Raw genomic sequence first — 21,351 nt, forward strand, 5'->3', positions numbered from 1 at the left:
AATGGCAGTGATGTAGGACCCAGGGAAGGCAGGCCTGGGGGAGGGGAAGATGCTGTATGGAAGGGAAGTCGGAAAGAAAGAGAGATATGTTGGACCAGGGAATGAAAGGGAAGGAGAGACGGAGAAATGTTGGACCTTTCGATGGGCAGGCGGGAGACAGGGATAAGTGCTGGACTAGGAAAGAGAGTGGGAGAAATGTTGGACCATGAAGGGGAGAAGAGAGAGGAGGTGAGATGATGAACTGTGGGAGAGAGTTAGAAGGGAAGAGAGATGAGACAGGAAGATGGTGGAGGAAAAAGGATAGGGAGATGTCAGGCCATAGGGGGGGGGGGGTGGAGAAGGAGAGGAGATGCTGGGCTACAAGAATGGAGGGAGGGAATATACGGGAAATTGTGGAATCATGTAGCAGAGTCTGGAGGGGTGGCAAGGAGATGAATGAGAGGAGGATAGTAAGTACAGAAGTAGAAATGTGGTAATGCAGAACGCAGGAACAGGTCTAAATATTAGCACATAAAGTACCCATGCATTGTATAAGATGTGTGTATAAATCGGGACCCCTACCCTTGCTCCATCTAAACTCTTCCCATGAACACATCTACTCTAAAGTCATGTACAAATAGGCACCTAGTTGCACCATATAATCTATATAAATAATTCCCACCTCCAACGTTCTGAAACTCACTCCGTGCCACTGAAGCCCTGAAGCCTGCCCCTGAAGCCCCCCCGTAGTGTTCGTAGGGTCTCAGCACCACTCATAGCCCCGCCCTCAGCCCCGCCCACCCCCACATAATTCGCAACTCCAACGTTCTGAAGCTCACTCCGTTCCACTGAAGCCCTGAAGCCCTAAAACCCTGAAGCCCTGTAGTGTTCGTAACCTCACTCAGCACCACTCATACAGCCGCCCACAGCCCCGCCCCTCGCAAGATACTCTCCCCCACCGCCACCACCAACTTTGCACCCCCCTCCCCGCCGATGACCCTCCCACCGCCAACACCCCATCGCCTACCTTTGCTGGCGGGGAACCCCAACCCCCGCCAGCCGAGGTCGTCTTCTTCCTTCAAAAGGTTTCCTCCTTCTGTTTCTGACGTCCTGCACGTTGTACGTGCAGGACGTCAGACTCACAGAACGAAGGCTTGCTGAGCTGATCTTCGTTCTGTGAGTCTGACGTCCTGCACGTACAACATGCAGGACGTCAGAAACAGAAGGTGGAAGCATGTTGCATGAAGAAGACGACCTCGGCTGACAGGGGTTGGATTCCCCACCAGCAAAGGTAGGCGACGGCAGGTTGGCGGCGGGAGGGTTGTCGGCAGGGGGAGGGGATCCTGGAACTGAAGGGGAGGGGGGTCATAGAATAAGGAGCACAGTGCGTCAAAATCAGGGGTGCCGCCGTGCAACTCGATGGGGAGGAATGCCTGACGACACACAGAGGGACGGAGAGAGGTAGGGAGGGGGCCATGGAACCTTGCTAGCGCCCGTTTCTTTGCTAACAGAAACGGGCCTTTTTCTCTAGTTTTATATAAAGCCTTTTATGTATGTAGACTGCCATATACATATGAAAAAACATTCATAAAATCACCTCCTTAATTTTATAGAGTGTGGGGTACTATGCTTCTCAGTCGGCAACAAAAAAAAATTTACAACAAAGACCCAGCCATATCTGGATGTACTGAGTACCATTTAGGAGACAGAAGGTCTATATTAGAGAGTTGCACGGGGACAGAAATCCAACCCGTCCCCACCCGTCCCCACTGGAATCCAACCCGTCCCCACCCGTCCCCATAGGAAATCTAACCCGTCCCCGCTTATCCCCGTGGGGAATCTAACCCGTCCCCGCCTGTCCCCACAGGGAATCTTACCCGTCCCCGCCCGTCCCCACAAGAATTTAACCTGTCCTCACCCACAAGAATTTAATGGGACATTAAAAAAAAATTCCTGTCAGCTCTCTCAGTCTCTGGGTTTGAGCCGCAGCACTGCAGGCAAGGAAGGAACGGAAGCTGGAACACTCTGGTGCGCACATATAAGACTTCTCTGATTCACTGGCACTGTGTGCTAAGAGATCACCACATGCATGCGCCAGTAGGTCAGGTGACATCTGATGCTTATGCTTATGTCAGAGCTGAGGTCTGCACATCAGCCTGGAAGCAGAGAGGATTAATAGTAATAGTAAATGACAGCAGATAAAAACTGGATCGGTCCATCCAGTCTGCCCAATAGTCACAATCATTATCAATTCATGATTAAATCAGCAATGAATGTGATATTATATACTTGATTACGGTCTTTCTGTGGTGTTTCTGGGACATAGACCATAGAAGTCCACATGGCCCTATCCTTATGTTCCAACTGCTGGAGTTGCCCTCATAGCTCACTCCAGTCTATTCATCTTCTCATTTGCGGGACACAGACCGTAAAAGTCTGTCCAGAACTGTCCTCATGTTCCAGCCACTAAAGTTGCTGTCTAAACTCTTTTCAGCCCATCCAAAACCAGATTGCCATTTATGAGACACAGACCGTACAGGTCTCCCAGTATCGGCCCTAGTTCATCACAGCCAGAGTCACCGTGTAAGTGTTATGCGACACATCCACACACATGCAGCCATTTAAGTTTAGGTTTTTTATAACTTCCATTTTCTAAATAGAGATCCTCTGTGTTCATCCCATGCCTTTTTGAATTTCGCCACCATTTGTATCTCTACCACCTCCTTAATGGAGGCTTTCCACATCTGTGCTGTTAAAGCAAGGAGGAGGAGGAGGAGGAGAAGACAGCACTCAAAGAACTTGGTACTCGGTAGGTGAGAGGCTGGCGCAAGTGCAGCATACACTTCCACGGGAACCCCACGGGAACTGCTTCCGTCCCCATGGGAGCCCCACGGGATCCCTGCACAACCGCTTCCGCCCCCGCGGGAATCCCGTGGGTTCCGCGGGATTCCCGCAAACCCCGTTCCAGTGCAACTCTCTAGTCTATATTGACCATTGTGACTGCACAATTTAGAGCTTTGTGATTTAGTTTAATGAAGAATGGAATCAGGTGAACTTTGACCCAGTTCATGAAGGAATCCACAGAACTGCGATCCAGCATGGATCTTGCCATGAAATATACTACTAAAAATACCAGTTGTCTAAGGTTTGCTGATTTTGCAAACGTTCACAATCTAGTTTCCCCCAATGTGCCACATTTCTGTTTAAAATGTACAATCTGTTATTACAATCAGGGTCAAACGGAAAAGGTATTGGGACATAATGGACCTATAAAAATAGTTTATATTTGCAAGAAAGACTGATTTAAGAAAAATAAATTATTCAGTGGCCTTCAAGAACATACATGTGAAGCCAGTTGTTCATATATTGTTCATCCAGGAGTGGCTGTGCAATTTTCCATTCAGTAAAGGGGGAGAGGGAGGGGGAATGCATCACCTGTAAAAAAAAAAAAAAACATTTTCAGCACCCCCAATCATTTTGAAAAGTTGGCTCCTATGCCTGGCAGAAACCTAAATCATGGCAACATTCCATGCTACAAATCCCAGGGCAAGGAATTTTTCTCCATGTCTGTCTCAATAGCAGAGTATGGAGTTTTCCTCCAGGAACTTGTCCAAACCTTTTAAAAACCCAGATACACTAACCGCTGTTACCTCATCCTCCGGTAAAGAGTTCCAAAGCTGAGTGAAAAAATATTTCCTCCTATTTATTTTAAAAGTATTTCCATGTAACTTCCTTGAGTCGCCCCTAGTCTTTGTACTTTTGGAATGCGTAAAAAATCGATTTACTTTTACTCGTTCTACACCACTCAGGATTTTGTACTGCTTGTACATCAAACGAGCAAAATAGATCTTAAACAGCTACTTTTGCTTAAAAGTAGTGACTGTGTTCACACATCCTCGTAATTCCACTCGTGAACATACATCTCAAAATAGTATAGTGTCAGAACCTCAAAATGTGTCCATAAAGCAAATATAGTGTTTCAAAACATGCCCCAAAATAAGCATCCAAAAATACCCTAATAATCTCTCATAAAATACATACTGTATCATCAGTCACTTAGCTGTGGCAAACAAAACCGACTGCAGCTCTACGAAGTGCCCTGTTTTGTATTACTTGTTCAGGAGCTATAATTGCAGCAAAAAAACTAATTCATTCACTCAGCGCCATCAGACTCCATGATGCCAAAGACATGGGCACAAAACTGTAGACTTATGCTTAGTATTCTATGATACTTCCGTGCAATACTCCCTTTATAGAATTCACACTTAGCGTGCATCATCCTGGTACCTAAAGTTTGGTGCTCTTTCTTGAATCTACCCCATACTGTATATTTATTTATTTGTTACATTTGTTTCCCACATTTTCCCACCTATTTGTAGGCTCAATAAGGCTTACATAGTACCGGAGAGGCGTTATCAGGGGCGTAGCTACGGGTGGGCCTGGATGGGCCCAGGCCCACCCAGTTTAGCCTCAGGCCCGCCCAGAAGCAGATCCTTATCTTGACCGTCTCCCGGCGCTGCCGTTACAGTTTCCCACCCCCGCGGCGGCGCTTTACACTTTACCTAACAGCCAACGCTACAGATGCAGCGCTGACGTCCGAATCCGACGTCCTGCTCCGGGGCCTTCCACGCTGATGTAACTTCCTGTTACGGAGGCGGGACGCGGAAGGCCCCGGAGCAGGACGTCGGATTCGGACGTCAGCGCTGCATCTGTAGCGTTGGCTGTTAGGTAAAGTGTAAAGCGCCGCCGCGGGGGTGGGAAACTGTAACGGCAGCGCCGACAACATTAAATGAAGCGCTGCGGCAGGGGTGGGAGAGGGGTGAGGAAGTCAGTGGGGTGCTGCGTGCTGGCCCAGAAGTAAGGGGAGGCAGGGAGGGGAGGGAACAGAAGGGTGCTGGACTTGCTAGGGGCAGAGGGTTGGAGGGAAGGGAGAGAGGTTTTGGGATTTGCAGAGGGGAGGCTGGAGGGAAGGGGAGAGATTTTGGATTTGCAGAGGGGAGTTTGGAGGGAAGGGAAGAGGTTTTGGATTTGCAGAGGGGAGGTTGGAAGGAAGGGGAGAGGTTTTGGAATTTGCAGAGGGGAGGTTGGAAGGAAGGGGAGAGGTTTTGGAATTTGCAGAGGGGAGTTTGGAGGGAAGGGAAGAGGTTTTGGATTTGCAGAGGGGAGGTTGGAAGGAAGGGGAGAGGTTTTGGAATTTGCAGAGGGGAGGTTGGAAGGAAGGGGAGAGGTTTTGGAATTTGCAGAGGGGAGTTTGGAGGGAAGGGAAGAGGTTTTGGATTTGCAGAGGGGAAGTTGGAAGGAAGGGGAGAGGTTTTGGAATTTGCAGAGGGGAGTTTGGAGGGAAGGGAAGAGGTTTTGGATTTGCAGAGGGGAAGTTGGAAGGAAGGGGAGAGGTTTTGGAATTTGCAGAGGGGAGTTTGGAGGGAAGGGGAGAGGTTTTGGATATATAGGGGGGTGGAAGGAAGGGGAGAGGTGCTGGATATGCAGGGGGTGAAGGGAAAGGGGAGAAGTGCTGGATATGCAGAGGGTTAAAGTGAAGGGGAGAGGTGCTGGACATGTATGGGGGCTGGATGAAAGGGAGAGAGATGCTGGACGTGTGGGGGGGGGGGGAGCGGAAGGAGAGGTGCTGGATATGCAGATGATGATATGCAGAGGGAAGGGAGAGAGATGCAGGGAGAAAGAGCCAGATGCATAAGGGGAAGGAAAGAGAGGAAGAGAAGCTGGTTGGGGGGTGGGATCAGAGAGGAGAGGGACACATTGGTGTGGAGGAGGAAGAAAGGGGACATAGGGAAGTATACAGATACAGAAGGGAGATGATGGGCATTAGGTGAGAGCATGGGGACAGGGACACAAATGTGAGATGCTGTATGGGGATAGCACATGGGCACGGAGGGGTAATGCCTGACCAAGGGGGGGGGGGAAGGGGACGGGGATATGGAATAGAGATAAAATGCTGGACACTGGAGAGGGGGGGGTATATGGACACGGGGGGGGGGGGGGGGAGAGATACCAGACAAGGGAGAGAATAGGAACGCAGAAGGGATATGCTGGGCATGGGGTGCATAGGTGCACAGAGGATGGATGAGGGGATATGAACACAGGGGAGATACTGAACAAGGAAATATAGGAAAACAGAGATGGGAGATGGATGATGGACATGAAGAAAGAAGAAATGTCAAATATGAGACCCTGGCAAGTGAGTTAAGAGAAGACAGAGGGAAGCAGAAACCAGAGACTGGGACCAATATGATTTGAGAAAAAATGACCAGACAACAAAAAGGTATAAAAAAATATTTTATTTTCAATGTTGTGAATATAATATGTTGGATTTGGAATGTACATCTTGCCAAAGTTGATGGTAAACATGGCTGGGGTCCAGGACAGAAATCTAGGAAAGGACCCCAAAGTCCATTACCAGGCTGCGCCTTTAGCTTCCAGCATGCAGGCTTTCTCTGGCCAAGGAACCAACCCCTAACACCATCCCTGGCATGTGCCATCTTTATATTTTGCACAGGAGCAAATGCCTTTCTTTCTTGTTTCTCTGGTGTTGTACTACATGCAAGGTCTAGTTTTCTTGGGGTTTCCATTTAATTATATTTCTAGAGTTTGTGGTCACTTATTCTGTATTTGGCATTTGTGTCTTGGGTGTGTGACTGAGGTATTCTGTTAGCATGAAGTTTCCATGTAGCATTCTGTAGTAATTTGGCTTGTTCAGCTTTCCTGATAAATGTATTTGTATTGTAGGGCCCTACTATAATATTTAAGGCACTTCTTTTTCATAGGTAGGATCTTTGTTTTTGGAAGTTAGTGTTGGCATGGTAGATTTGCTCAAGGTTCTGAGTGACTTTTGTTTTATAGATTTTTTTAAAGTTAATTTATAATATGTCTGTAATTGAGATTACACTAGAAAACAAAATTTCTTTATATGATGAGTTTTATGGAGAATTGTCCTTGCTGTGCTCTGTATCCATTGTTGGTGGATAGCTAGGAGGTTCTCTGGATGCAGAATGTGTTTGGCTTCAATACCATATATGTGTTGGAGGACCATGGCTCAGTGGGGCTGAATAGTGCCGTCTATTGTACTTCCCTTAGCTCTAAATTGGCCTGCAGCCACTGAAGCCTGCACTGCAACCCTCATTGAAGTTATGGGGAGTGGGGTAGGGACAGAGCATGGGTGCATCAGGTTTGCTGTTTTTTTCTTTTTCAAAAAAGTTGGCAACTCTAGTGCCCACCCATCCAACCTGTTGGCCCACACAAAAATTGCCTTCTGGCTACGCCACTGGGCGTTATGTTAAACTACTCCAATTAAAAGGTATCAGAGGGTTTCTGTTCAAACACTTTTTATGCTGGTCATTAGTTCATTCAAATATGCAGCTTGAAAAAGTTCAGCCTATGCTGTCTCTCTTTTAGATGTCATTAAAAAAAAAAGTCTCTTGAGAAAACTTGATTTTTGCAAAATATCTTCATTGAGAGATGTATGTATGGCCTGGAAAAACGCAAGTCACAGGTCTAATTTTTGCAAAGTAACTTTTATCAGCAGAAGCATGCCTTATATTATAGCATTTTTTTCTAAGAAGGCCCAGACTTGAAAATCACTTGAAAATTCAATATAAAAATGATATAATCATGAGCAGGAAGTTTTCCTTTACTCTGTCTTAAGTAGGTTTGTTAAAGACTTGATAAAATAATGTTTTATTTGCTAAGTGACCATCAGGAATCAAGAATCCTTGTTCTTCATTATGCACACAATTTTTCAGTCACAAAGATTTCTGAAACTTCCTGAGAGTTATAAACAGGAAGCAGAATCAGCAGTGAGTACACAAAGCCTTCCTTCCTGGGCAACAGATTTAACAAATTCCTTATCCTCCTGTTCCAAGTTCTCCTAGGGCTACTCTGGTAATTTTTTTCTTTTTAAAGTTTAGCTTTGTCCGGCCTCTCTGGCACCTTCTCTTATTTCTGCATCCAGAAGGCTTTTGATATGAGGACAGAACTTTCTTCTTTCCTTTGAGGAGGATTCTTTCTACTTCAGTGGTCACTTTCTCTTTGTTGGCGCACTGGAGGAGATTCTATATATGGCGCCTAAAAAAATCAGCGCTGAAATCAGTGCCAACTAAGCCTATTCTATCATCAGCACCTAGATTTAGGCGCCGATTATAGAATATGTTTAGTTGATATTTCAGCGCTGATATATGTGTTAATCCATTTATGCCAATAAAAACCTGGTATAAATTTCAGCGCGTAGATGTAAGCACACTGGGCCATATTCTATAACTAGGCACCTAAATTTAGAAATACCCATGAAACGCCCATTTCCCTGCCCATAACTATGCCTCTTTTTGCCTCTGCACATTAGAAGTTCTGCACACATCGTTACAGAATATGCTTAGCGAGTTGTGCACCTACATTCTAATCAGTGCCAATTAGTGCTTATTATTGCTTCTTAAGTGCTGTTATCAGCACTCATTAGCTTGTTAAGCCAATTAAGATACATTAGGGGTGTAGCCAGACTTCGGCGGGAGGGGGTCCAGAGCCCGAGGTGAGGGGGGCACATTTTAGCCCCCCCAGCGCCGCCGACCATTGCCGACTTTGCCCCCCTTGCCGACTTTGCCCCCCCCCCCCCCCGCTGCCGACCCCATTGCCGACTTTGCCCCCCCCCCCGCTGCCAACACTCTCGACCCCCCCCCTGCCGCTAACCCGCCGTCACCTACCTTTACTGGCGGGGGACCCCAACCCCCGCCAGCCGAGGTCTCTTCTCGCAAAAGGCTTACTTCTGTGAGTCTGACGTCCTGCATGTTGTACGTGCAGGACGTCAGAAACAGAAGGAAGCCTTTTGCAAGAAGAGGACCTCGGCTGGCGGGGGTTGGGGTCCCCTGCTAGCAAAGGCAGGTGATGGTGGGTTGGCGGCAGGGGGGGGGGTTGGGCAGGTCGTCGGCAGTGGATCCAGAACCAAATCTACGGGGGCCTAGGCCCCCTGGCCCCACGTAGCTACGCCACTGAGTTACGTGCGGTGTTATAGAATCCGTGCCAATTTCAGCATCTAAATCTAAGTGCACTAAATAGTATCCGGGGGATTATCCTTAGCCACTCCACTCAGCATCAAACAGAAATAAAATAAAACAAAAATGAAATTAAGATTATACCTTTTTTATTGGCCTAACAATATGTTTTTAACTAGTTTTTGAAAGGCCAGAAATTTCTTCCTTGGTCAAGACAATATGAATTTAAAGTGAACAAAAATATCTACAACACTACTTCATTCAAACTCTCTGAGTCACTTCCAAAGGACTCTCATTATGCAGCCAGAGCTAGCTGAATATATATAAAAAAAAAGATATCTACTGAGGTGAAAACAAAGTAGTATAACAAAGACCATTCCAGGCCCACCCATGCTGAAAGATTAAATAGTTAACTCCAATCAAAATAATCAGAAAGATCCACCAAAGTACTACACAACTCGTGGAGGTCTTTTTTCTCAGTCACTACAATAGTCAGGGTGAAACAGAGAGTGAACTTCATAGCAGTAGTTCATTAAACAAAACACAGGAAGTTCTGTACTAGGCCTTCAATCCTTACAGGTTATCCAGTTCAGTCCCTCCATTCTTGGAATTAAAACTAGGCAAGCTTAATCATTGAGTGTTTTATGCAAATTAGTTGGGAGGAGACCTGAAAAGGCTCTCTTGTGGCAGAACTTTCTCAGTTTAAATGATTCAGCCCTTTTGGAGCGCTCTCAGAATGAGATAGGATTTAGGGTGACTTTGTTGGTCTGGTTTGTGTTCTTATAAGCTAGCAAAACATTGTTTAGGCTCTATTTTAGGCAAGCTACTTCTGTTGTGATTTCAGGAGAAAAGATTCAGATATTTCCTGATGTATCCAGAAGTATTCAAGAGAGAAGGAAAAGGATTCTTGTTATGAGACAGGATGTTTTAGTGTTAGGGGCAAGATCTTGGCTAAGATTTCCTTGTGAGTGTGTGGTGAAATGTAATAATACAGTGTATCATTTCTTTGAACCTTCTCATTAGTGTCACTATTTTGAGGGACAGCTAGCCAGTTGTTAATCTAGTTTAGTAGGGTTAGTTATATTAATGGTGTAGGATCCTGCTCTTCTTTCCTAGAAATTTGTTATTCTTTTTTTCCCAGCCTCCCAAGATTTTTTGACCATTCCCCTCTAGATTATGGATTATAGTAGCCATTATTACATCCTGTTGTACTATTACTTTGGAGATTTCCTGTTTCTTTTGAGTTTTGGATGAATAATGGTCAATTTCTATACAAAGTTATTCTTTGTGATTTTTTACAATTGAGTAAGTATAAAAGAATAGTTTTAAAAAAAGGCTTTTTGAATATGATGGCCTGTCTCTCCATTATAAATATTTTTGACAAGAGTAAGTTTTCATATGGGATGTACAGTAGCTCTTGTGTTATATTTTGACATATATCTCCCAGCTGCTGTATTTGAGTCTTTCAGACCTGCTAAAATTTTTGGGACTTTATAAAAAATAGGCCCATTTTTTTTTACATTTTACAAAGGTACCATCTTATGATGCTATTCCCCAGGAGGTGTTATATTACTATTAAAAGATTTTCCTGTGCACAAAAACCAAGAGAAATCCTTTGACAAATCAGTCACAGTAATTTACAAGACTTTTAAGACCATTTCTCTCTCTGTCTCCTTGATAGTATAATTTAAACTCTATAAAATACTTGAGCTGCCTACGTGCCATATTAGCATGTAATACTGCAGATCTAGCACTATGAAAAGATATTTGGTAGCAAAGAATATGGTGTCATGAAAAACTCCAAGGTCATAGGATAATCCTCACAGCCAGGGCTCCTTGAATACTTGCAGCATGTGGTGGATTCAATTGAGGGGGTGGGGTGTAAGCAATGCCTGTTCTTTTGTTTGCAGGATTCAATAATGTTTGATGCTGAGCCAGACAGCCCAGTCTGGATTGCTGACTTCAGGGAGACCAGGACGGGGGTAGAGAAACAACTGGGCTGAAGCAAATGTTAGCCCACATACAGTATCCCCCAAGGCTAAAGACAAAAAGTAACATTTAATAGTGCAGAAACAGAGTTAACATGAGGAGAAAATGACACTTTGGAACATGCACAATATTTCAAACCTTTTAACAGTTAAATACTCCAGTACTTAAACTGAACATATTTAGTTTTACTCTTCTTTCATATATTTTTCTCATCATTCTTTTTTCATATTCCCAGGCTGTGCTTAGGTCTATCTGATTTCTGGCACACTTTCTCCTTCACACAACTTCTCTCCATTCCTCTTCTTTTTCTCCTTCCCCTCCATCACTGCTTTATCTGTTCAATCGCTCTTCATTTCTCGCATATTTATACTATCTTATTCCTTCATCTTCCTCTTTCCTCATCTTTATTTGTCACCTCATTGTTTCTCCATCCCTTCATCTCTCTCCAAATCTGCTTCCTTCTAGCTCACAGGCCATCAGTGGTTGATAGATACAGTGCAACAGGAAAAGGTGTTATCCTGGTGGGGGGGGGGGGGGGAGTTGGGGAAATGAAGTGCCACTATTAACAATGTAATTGCCTCTACCATTACCCCATCAGTACAGTTGTCTCTTCATAGGTGGATTGTCCTGTCATGCATTTGACCATGCTGTGCTGAGCCAAGGGCTGCTGGAGTCAGGACTGAGGAGCACCAATAATTTGAGCATGAAGCCGGTGAGGCAGCCAAAGAAGCAAAGCTAAAGTAAAAAAATAAGCACAGGGCCACTGAACCACTGCAGAGTCCAAGACTTGGCTATGTTTCTGACTCCTCTTTTGGCACAGACTTCCTGTGTTAGTAACAGGGAGTATGTGCCAAAGGAGTGGACAGGGATATGGCAAGACCTTGAAGCCCCGTGCTTACTGTTTCATTGAAGAGCCACCAGGGTCCTTCTGGCCTTCAGTGAAGCAAGATGAGGTGGCAGGAGGTATGATAAAGAAAAGATAGGCTGGTATGAAAAAAATATGCTTGGCCGGTACTTTTTACAACCTCCCCTCTCCCTCCTCTTCCCCATTGCTTGCTGTGGGTTTCATCAGTAACTATGAGCAGCAGGACTATATTAGTCCTGAGAACAAGATTCAACGCCCCTTGTTTTTTCTCTTGCCTCTCTCCTTTTTCTCTTCCACTCCTTGCCATCCCTTTGTCTTTTTGCCTCTCCATTTCTTTGCCGTACTCCATTCATTATTCCCTCTCCTTTTTTCTGTCCTTCTCCTTGTCTTTCCTCTTTTTTTTTCTCTCTCCTATTCTGGAACTCCTTTTCTCCCCCTTCTCATCCCTTTCCCTTGCTACATTTCTCACAAGCCTCTTTCCTCCTCGCCTAGTCTTTCTCTGCCATCTTCTCTCTTCCCACCTCCATGACATCAAATTAACAACTGCTACAAAGACAGAGCTAGAGAATACACACTTGCTCATCCAGTGGCAGTCCTGACTACACTATGTAGTTGCCCCACAATAATAGAGATGATAATTACATATCATGTCCATTCACCTTCCCTGTAATGTGTGTATGTGTGTGTTTATGTGTCTGTGTGTGTGTGTTACATTGGGAGGAAGAAGAATTTTGGGAGTTACCCCTTCATGTAACCCAGATGCAATTGTAGATGAAGAAGGTTTGAAGCATGGTGGCAAGGCTGAGGATTCCTTTATTCCAGTCAGGTCCTCATTGTACAGTACTGGGCATTTCACATGAGTTACCTTGGCTTTCCAAATAAAATAGAAAAACACCCTGCTGATGGCCCTGGCCACTACTAGCCAAGGAGAACAAACTTGTTCTGCATAATAAAGTACAGGAAGGATCCCATTTCTAAGCATCAAATCTAGGGCCACTCTCTTGACGGATAACTTCCTCAGTCTCCCTAATACCATATTCTGGTTAACTTGTGAGTGTTTCATCCCAGACCTTCTGAGTTGCCTTCTCTCCCCCCCCCCCCCCCCCCCCCCCCCAAACCACACACCCCGGAATTTGATGAGACCTGTTTTAGTAGGGAACAAGACGGAGTTAGTTTCTGGTTCCCAGTTGGCCTCTGGTTTTTCACAGTTCTTGATCCAGAATCTCTTCCAAAGTATTTACAAATATCTGCTAGTATCCTTATGGAACCTTGCCATGTTCAGAAGATGGTGACCTTAATATAGAGTGAACACTTCATTTGCTGTGTTCCTGTAGTGCCTAGTATAGTGATTTCTTTGATTCCCTTTGCTTTCTATCATATTTTGTGATCTATTACAGAAGTAAATAGAGGAGGTGAAAAAGGGCATCTATGCCTGACCTCTGAAATTATGGGGAAAACAACCAGTGGTGTGCTGGTAAATTTTTAACAACAGGCTCTCTCCCCGGTCCACCTTGGCGGCGCCCCCTCTCCACCTCGGCGCCCTCCCATCCACCGCTGCGCCCACCCACCCACCTCTGCGCCCACCCAAAAAAATTGCAGAGCTGGCCATAGCCGGGGGGAGGGGGCAATGCATTACTTTCTCCAGGAAAAAAAATTAAATGATCCCAGGTTCCAATCTAATTCATGTTTAATATGGGATAAAATGCCATAAATAAGTAAATAAATATAAACTTTTAACGTTCAGCACCTGATTCTCAAAGTGGACATATTCCAAACACTATAATGAAAATAAAATTATTTTTTTCTACCTTTGTTGTCTGGTGACTTTGTTTCTCTGATCATGCTGGTCCAGTATCTGATTCTGCTGCTCTCTATCTGTTCCCTTGACTCCGTTTCCAGGGCTTCCTTTCCATTTATTTCTTTTCTTTCCTCCTTTCTTCTTCATTTCTGATCTTCCGCAGACTTGACTGTCCAGTGGATCTAGCTTCTTCCTATTTTCTCCATCCATGTGCAGTTTCTCTCCTCAATTCCTTTTCCCTCATCTAATCTACTTCCTCTATCTTCCCTCCATGTCCAGCATTTCTTCTCTCTCCCTTCCCTCCCCTCCATCCATGTCCAGAATTTCTCTTGCTCTCCCCTCCATCCATGTCCTGAAACTCTCCTCTCTCCCCTGCCCCCCTCTCCCCATCCATGCCCAGCAAGTCTCTCCCCTGCCCCCTCTCCCCATCCATGCCCAGCAAATCTCTCCCCTGCCCCCTCTCCCCATCCATGCCCAGCAAGTCTCTCCCCTGCCCCCTCTCCCCATCCATGCCCAGCAAATCTCTCCCCTGCCCCCTCTCCCCATCCATGCCCAGCAGGTCTCTCCCCTGCCCCCTCTCCCCATCCATGCCCAGCAAGTCTCTCCCCTGCCCCCCTCTCCCATCCATGCCCAGCAAGTCTCTCCCCTGTCCCCCTCTCCACATCCATGCCCAGCAAGTCTCTCCCCTGCCCCCCTCTCCCCATCCATGCCCAGCAAATCTCTCCCCTGCCCTCCTCTCCCCATCCATGCCCAGCAAGTCTCTCCCCTGCCCCCCTCTCCCCATCCATACCCAGTGATTCTCCTCCCTCCCCTGCCCTTCCCTCCCGCTCCCAAACATGTCCAGCAACCATGTCCTTCACCCCCACCCTTCCCTCCCTTTTTTAATTACCTCAGTCAAAGCCCGCGCTATTTAAAGCCCTGCTGCGTGCAGGCCGTCTCTCCAGGCTTCCCCTGCTTGCTTCGGTGATGTTCGTGCCCTTAGTCCCGCCTTCGCAGAAAAAGGAAATGACGTCAGAATGCTGTCAGAAGGCGGGACTAAGGGCGCGAATGTCACCAAAGCAAGCAGGGGAATCCTGGAGAGACGGCCTGCATGCAGCAGGGCTTTAAATAGCGGTTTCGATGGAGGTAATTTAAAAAGTCAGATGGGAGCAGGAGGGGAGGGTGGGGGCGAAGGACATCGTTAGACATGCCTCGGAGCGGCAGGGGAGGTAAGCATGGCCTGTGATGGCGCCCTCCTGCCATGCTTACCTCCCCCAATGGAGCCGGCTCGCCCCCAACAACAACCGGCTCGCAAGAGCTGTCAAAATTTAACAAGCGGCTCTTGCGAGCCGGACAGAGCCGGCTCCAGCACACCACTGAAAACAACTCTATTTCTAATCCATTCACAACTGGAATTCTGAAAATGCCTTGATGCATCTACAACAGTGATCCTCAACCCAGTCCTAGGGACACACCCAGCCAGTTGGGTTTTCAGAATGTTCACAATGAATATGCAGGAGAGAGATCTGCATACTAAAGAGGCACTGCATGCAAATCTATCTCATGCATATTCATTGTGATTATCCTAAAAATCTGACTGACTGGATGTGCACTGAGGACTGGTTTGAGAAGTACTGATCTACAAAATGCCTCCTCCATCTTAAGCCTGTTGAGAACTCTATCCAGGAAGTCATTGGTTTTTCTATTGTAGGTCTTCAGATCCAGGTTCATAAGCACAGCAGACAACTGTCCCTGATCAGTGTCAGCCTGTCCACTATCCTGGGATGCCTGGAAATGTCATCCATTTTTGCACACAATGCATGAGCTGTATCCTCTCTAGGGTTGCCAACCTTTTCAAAGAGAAAAACTCACCACATGCCTTGTGAACCTTACCTCATCCTTATCACATTTTTGCTCCTCCCAGCCATGCCCCTGGCCCACCCCTAACCTGATTAAGAGACGACAATATTCAGCTGCACTACACAGTTGCGTACTGCTGAATATCGTGTGCTGGGTCGCTCTGTGGGGTTTAACTGGGCAGGAGCTCAGCTTAGAGGTAACAGTGGTTAAACTCTTTTGAATATCAGGTGGAGATTTTCCATTGCCAATTCTGTCTGCCAACTGCTGACCTGGTTATAGAAAAACTTGCCAGGCTGGCTAAAGACTAGCTGGTTGACACCCCCTATTCACTCCTTGATCCTGCAGACCTTTCCTATCACCAAAATTTTGCAAGTCATATTCTGCAATCTGTGGCACTGGAACTGTTCTAGATGCTCATTCGCACGTACATTGATGTGTTTAAGTAACTATCCATGATCAGTACTCTATCAAAGATGAATTCCTGGGAGGATTCAACAGTGAAGTGACTTCCCCTGAGCAAGACAGCAACACCTGCATTCCTACAGCTGTTTCCTCCAGAACAGTACATGATCACAGAGAAAGACAGGCAACAATATCTGGAAAAGCTAAAACAAGCTGGTAATGTAATCAATAAAGTAAAGATGCAAACATACTTTTAAAAATAGCCAGAACAGTAAAGCAAGAAGGAAGTCCAAAAAAAGCCACTTAGATTGTAAGGGACAGTAGCATAGCCAGACCTGACATTTTGAGTGGACCCAGTGTTAACTTTGGTGGGCATTAAGCATCTTTCTCCCTATATCCACCCCACCCCCTCATGGGTTTGTTATCTCTACCTAGTCCTTCAAACTTGCCTGTTTTTTTTTTCCAGCAGCAATAAGGCCAGACTCTGACCAGTTCAAAAGCTTTCCTCTGCTGTGTACCGCCCACAGGGCAATAGGAAATTGCATCAAAAGAAAGACCTGGTCAGAAGCAGTCTGGCTTTATGACATGCAAGTTTGAAGGATGAGAGGGAGATACCAGACATGGGGAGGAGGGGGAGGAGAAAGAGATGCCAGACTGTAGGCTGTGGGAAGGGAGAGGTGCCTAATGAAAAAGCAGCACCTGATTGACTGCCAGACTGGGTGGGCCTGAGACAAAAAGGGTGGGGCTGTGCATTTCCAGACCCACCTGTAGCTACACCCCTGCTATGGAAAAGGGACACATTGTACCTGAACCAGTGTACAGTGCTGTATATGTCCAACAGAACTATAAAAATATAGGGGTCAGTATTCATTGACACCTGAGTAGGAACAGTGCCACTCACCAGGGCCAGCCAATGATTTTCAATAGCATTAGCTGGATAATATCACTGAAAATCTTCACTGACCTCTCCAGTATGGTCTAGATAGTGTTGAAATGGTCTGGGATGGGGCTAGAAGTTATCTGGGTACCGCTGTTATTCAGCTCTGGTACCCAGTTAAATATCTGGATAAGTTAGGATAGCAAAATAGCTGGGTACAGCCCAGGGCTGAATATCTGGGTATAAATTTAAATGCCTGGCAGCAGTGCAGTCATCGCTGACTGTGGTTTTTAAAAATCAGGGAAGAATGAGTGTAATTAAAATAAGGATATTTCAGGCAAATTACAATGCTGTAGGAAGCAGGGAAACATAGAGACAACTTGATAAAATGCTTGTGTGATAGCAGGATGCTATTGTATCACTCTAAAGTGATATAAAACATGGAGGGGCATTTTCGAAATGATGTCTAAGTCCGGCTTTTGACATTTTGCACAAAACGTCCAGAATCTGAATAGCTATTTTTGAAACAGCAAAATGTCCATCTTTTTTTTTTTTCAAAACTGGCCACATGCTAGATGTTTTTGTGCTCCGTGCATTTATCTTTTTGTCCATTTTCAATAAAATAAAAAAATGTCCAAGTGCAAAATGCATAAAAACAAGCCATTGGGATGTAGGAGGAGCCAGCAATCTTAGTAGACTGGCCACACAGACATCCCAGGAGAGCAATGGGGCAGTTATCTTTTTTCACATACTCCTCGCCCTGCTGGTCGCGGGGGCGGTGTTGGACTACTTCTCTCTCCCTCCTCCAGATTTCAACCCCTTCTTCCACCTCAATCTCACTGTTTTTCCTCCTTTGAAGTCCACTCTATCCGCCTTTTCTCTCCTCTGCCTCTTCGAATAGCGGTCATTTATCGTCCCCCTGATAAGTCCCTTTCATCCTTTCTCAGTGACTTTGACGCCTGGCTTGCCTTCTTCCATGATCCTTCCTCCCCCTCTCTCATCCTTGGTGACTTTAATATTCCTGCTAATGAGCCTTCCAACTCTTATATTTCCAAGTTACTCGCTTTAACATCCTCCTTTAATCTCCAACTATGCTCCACCTCCCCCACTCATCAAAATGGTCACTGTCTTGATCTCATCTTCTCCTCCAACTGTTCACTCTCTAGTTTCCTTGCCTCTGATCTTCCCCTCTCTGATCACCATCTTATAACTTTCACACTTAAATCTCCTCCCTCCCAGTCCCGTCCTATCTTATCTAATTTATCTAGGAATCTTCACAAAATTGACCCTTCATCTCTATCCTCCCATGTTTCAAACCTCCTCTCTACTGTGGCACCATCCACGTCTGTCAACGAGGCTGTTTCTTCTTACAACAATACTCTATCCTCTGCCTTAGACACTCTTGCACCTTTGATGACCCGCCCTATAAGGCATACAAAACCCCAACCTTGGCTGACTTCTAATATCCGTTACCTATGTTCCTGTACCCGCTCCGCCGAACGCCTCTGGCGGAAATCTCGGGCCCTTGCTGATTTCTTACTTTTTAAGTTCATGCTGAACTCCTTCCAATCTGCTCTTTTACGCGCCAAACAGGATTATTATATCCAACTGCATAGGCGGTCAGTGGCCCAACTGTTTGGGGAGGCTAAAGGGGGCTGGGTTAGGGGTGGGGCCAGGGGTGGAGCTTAAATCCATAATTGTCTGATAACACACAGAAAAAATAAATAAATAAAAATAAAAGTCACAATACCTTTTATTAAGTTTAGATATTAGATATGTATCATATGTGAAGAATAAAGTGGTTGCTCAAAGCATGTACTAACCACAATCGCTCAACTGAAAAACACTATGCACAACTTTGTGCAAAAACACACTCAGAGCCTTACTGTACCATAAATATTACACTGGGCAGACCCTAACACACCAATATACCACCCATACGGAAAATGCAGACTGTCAACAATATGAAACAAGGGATCATAATATCACAATTCTCATGTAGTGCCACAAAACACCCTAATTCACGTTTAATGTGGGATAAAATGCCAGAAATAAGTTTGTGGTTCACAATGTTTTTAAGAATCATACCATCCTGAATAGCAAGAACGCACTGTATCACTTTTCAGATGTCACATCTGACCTTTACCTTCAATACACTGGATGTTAGGCCACCAGATTCACTCCTGCTTGCATGACCTCTTGGACTTTTTCTTGGGAGGGTCAGAAATTGAAGGAAAAGAACATGCCTCCCCACACTACACTTTCTTTGGCTTCACCACTGGGAAGATTGTGCCCATTCCTATCCAGTCTTCAATATCCTCCTCCTGGTATCAAACGGGGTTTTCCAGCGGCAGCCACCAAACAGCCTGCTGCATGATGTGCAACGTGGGGATCCCCCTGAGAGGCACCAGGAAATCGAACTCATCGGGAGCGGAGACCTTCTGTCACGTCTTTCAACTTCGAGGCTTCTTCTAGCAGCAGCATCAGCAATGTAAGCGAGCGCTGCTTTCAACCTGCCCCGGAAGCCTTGCGTCCCACCTACACGGGAAGCTGTACAGAGAGTGCTTCCGGGGCAGGCTGAAAGCAGCGCTTGCATTGCTGATGCTGCTGCTACCGGAAGCCTCGCAGTTGAAAGACGTGACAGCCAGGAGCGGACTGCGGAGGGGGAGAGTGATCACACTAGTCGGAGGACGGGGGGGGGGGGGATGTTGAAGGCAGCACCGGAGCACCCCTTCACGAGCTGCACCCGGGGCGCTCCGCCCCCACCGCCCCACCCATGCTGCACTTGTGGCTGGGGAGGCTTAGCTTCCCCAAGCCTCTTATACCGGGTGCCTATGTCCAACTGACCAACTCTCTTGGCTCTAACCCTCGACTTCTCTTCACCACATTGAACTCTCTCCTCAAGGTGCCCCCTCCCCCAATTCCCCCTTCATTATCCCATCAGACCCTTGCTGAATTCTATCACGAAAAGGTTCAAAAGATAATCCTTGAATTCTCTACCTCGCCACCTCTCCCTCCACTAGTCCGTTCCCCTCTCTCTCCTTCCCCTCATTCCTTTTCCTCCTTTCCTGAAGTTACTATAGAGGAAACTACACTTCTCCTTTCGTCCTCAAAATGTACCACCTGTTCCTCTGATCCCATTCCCACCCACCTTCTTAATGCCATCTCACCTGCTCTTATTCCTTTTATCTGTCACATTCTCAACCTCTCATTTTCCACTGCAACTGTCCCTACTGCCTTTAAACATGCTGTGGTCACACCTCTCCTTAAGAAGCCTTCACTCGACCCTACTTGTCCCTCTAATTACCGACCCATCTCCCTCCTCCCTTTTCTCTCCAAATTACTTGAGCGTGCTGTTCACCACCGCTGCCTTGATTTTCTGTCCTCACATGCTATTCTTGACCCACTACAATCTGGTTTTCGCCCTCTCCACTCAACCGAAACTGTGCTTACTAAAGTCTCCAATGACCTATTACTGGCTGAATCCAGAGGTCTCTATTCCATCCTCATTCTTCTTCATCTTTCCGCTGCTTTTGACACTGTCGATCACAGCATACTCCTCGATACCCTGTCCTCACTTGGATTCCAGGGCTCTGTCCTTTCCTGGTTCTCTTCCTACCTCTCCCTCCGCACCTTCAGTGTTCACTCTGTTGAATCCTCTTCTACTTCTATCCCTCTGCCTGTCAGCGAACCTCAGGGTTCTGTTCTTGGTCCTCTCCTCTTTTTTATCTACATTTCTTCCCTTGGTTCATTAATCTCATCCCATGGCTTTTCCTACCATCTCTGTGCTGATGACTCCCAAATCTACCTTTCTACCCCTGATATCTCACCTTTCATCCAAACCAAAGTTTCAGCATGCTTGTCTGACATTGCTGTCTGGATGTCTCAACGCCACCTGAAATTAAACATGACCAAAACCGAGCTTCTCATTTTTCCCCCCAAATCCACCTCCCCACTCCCCCCATTTTCTATTTCTGTTGATGGCTCTCTCATTCTCCCTGTCTCCTCAGCTCGAAACCTTGGGGTCATCTTTGACTCTTCTCTCTCCTTCTCTTATCATATCCAGCAGATTGCCAAGACCTGCCGTTTCTTTCTTTACAACATCCGTAAAATCCGCCCCTTTCTTTCCGAGCACTCTACCAAAACCCTCATCCACACCCTTGTCACCTCTCGTTTAGACTACTGCAATCTGCTTCTTGCTGGCCTCCCACTTAGTCACCTCTCCCCTCTCCAGTCGGTTCAAAACTCTGCTGCCCGTCTCATCTTCCGCCAGGGTCGCTTTACTCATACTACCCCTCTCCTTAAGTCGCTTTACTGGCTCCCTATCCGTTTTTGCATCCTGTTCAAACTTCTACTAACCTATAAATGTACTCACTCTGCTGCTCCCCAGTATCTCTCCACACTCGTCCTTCCCTACACCCCTTCCCGTGCACTCCGCTCCATGGATAAATCCTTCTTATCTGTTCCCTTCTCCACTACTGCCAACTCCAGACTTCGTGCCTTCTGTCTCGCTGCACCCTACGCCTGGAATAAACTTCCTGAGCCCCTACGTCTTGCCCCATCCTTGGCCACCTTTAAATCTAGACTGAAAGCCCACCTCTTTAAC

This window comes from Microcaecilia unicolor, chromosome 4, assembly GCF_901765095.1.
Source record: "Microcaecilia unicolor chromosome 4, aMicUni1.1, whole genome shotgun sequence".
Classification (NCBI taxonomy): Eukaryota; Metazoa; Chordata; class Amphibia; order Gymnophiona; family Siphonopidae; genus Microcaecilia; species Microcaecilia unicolor.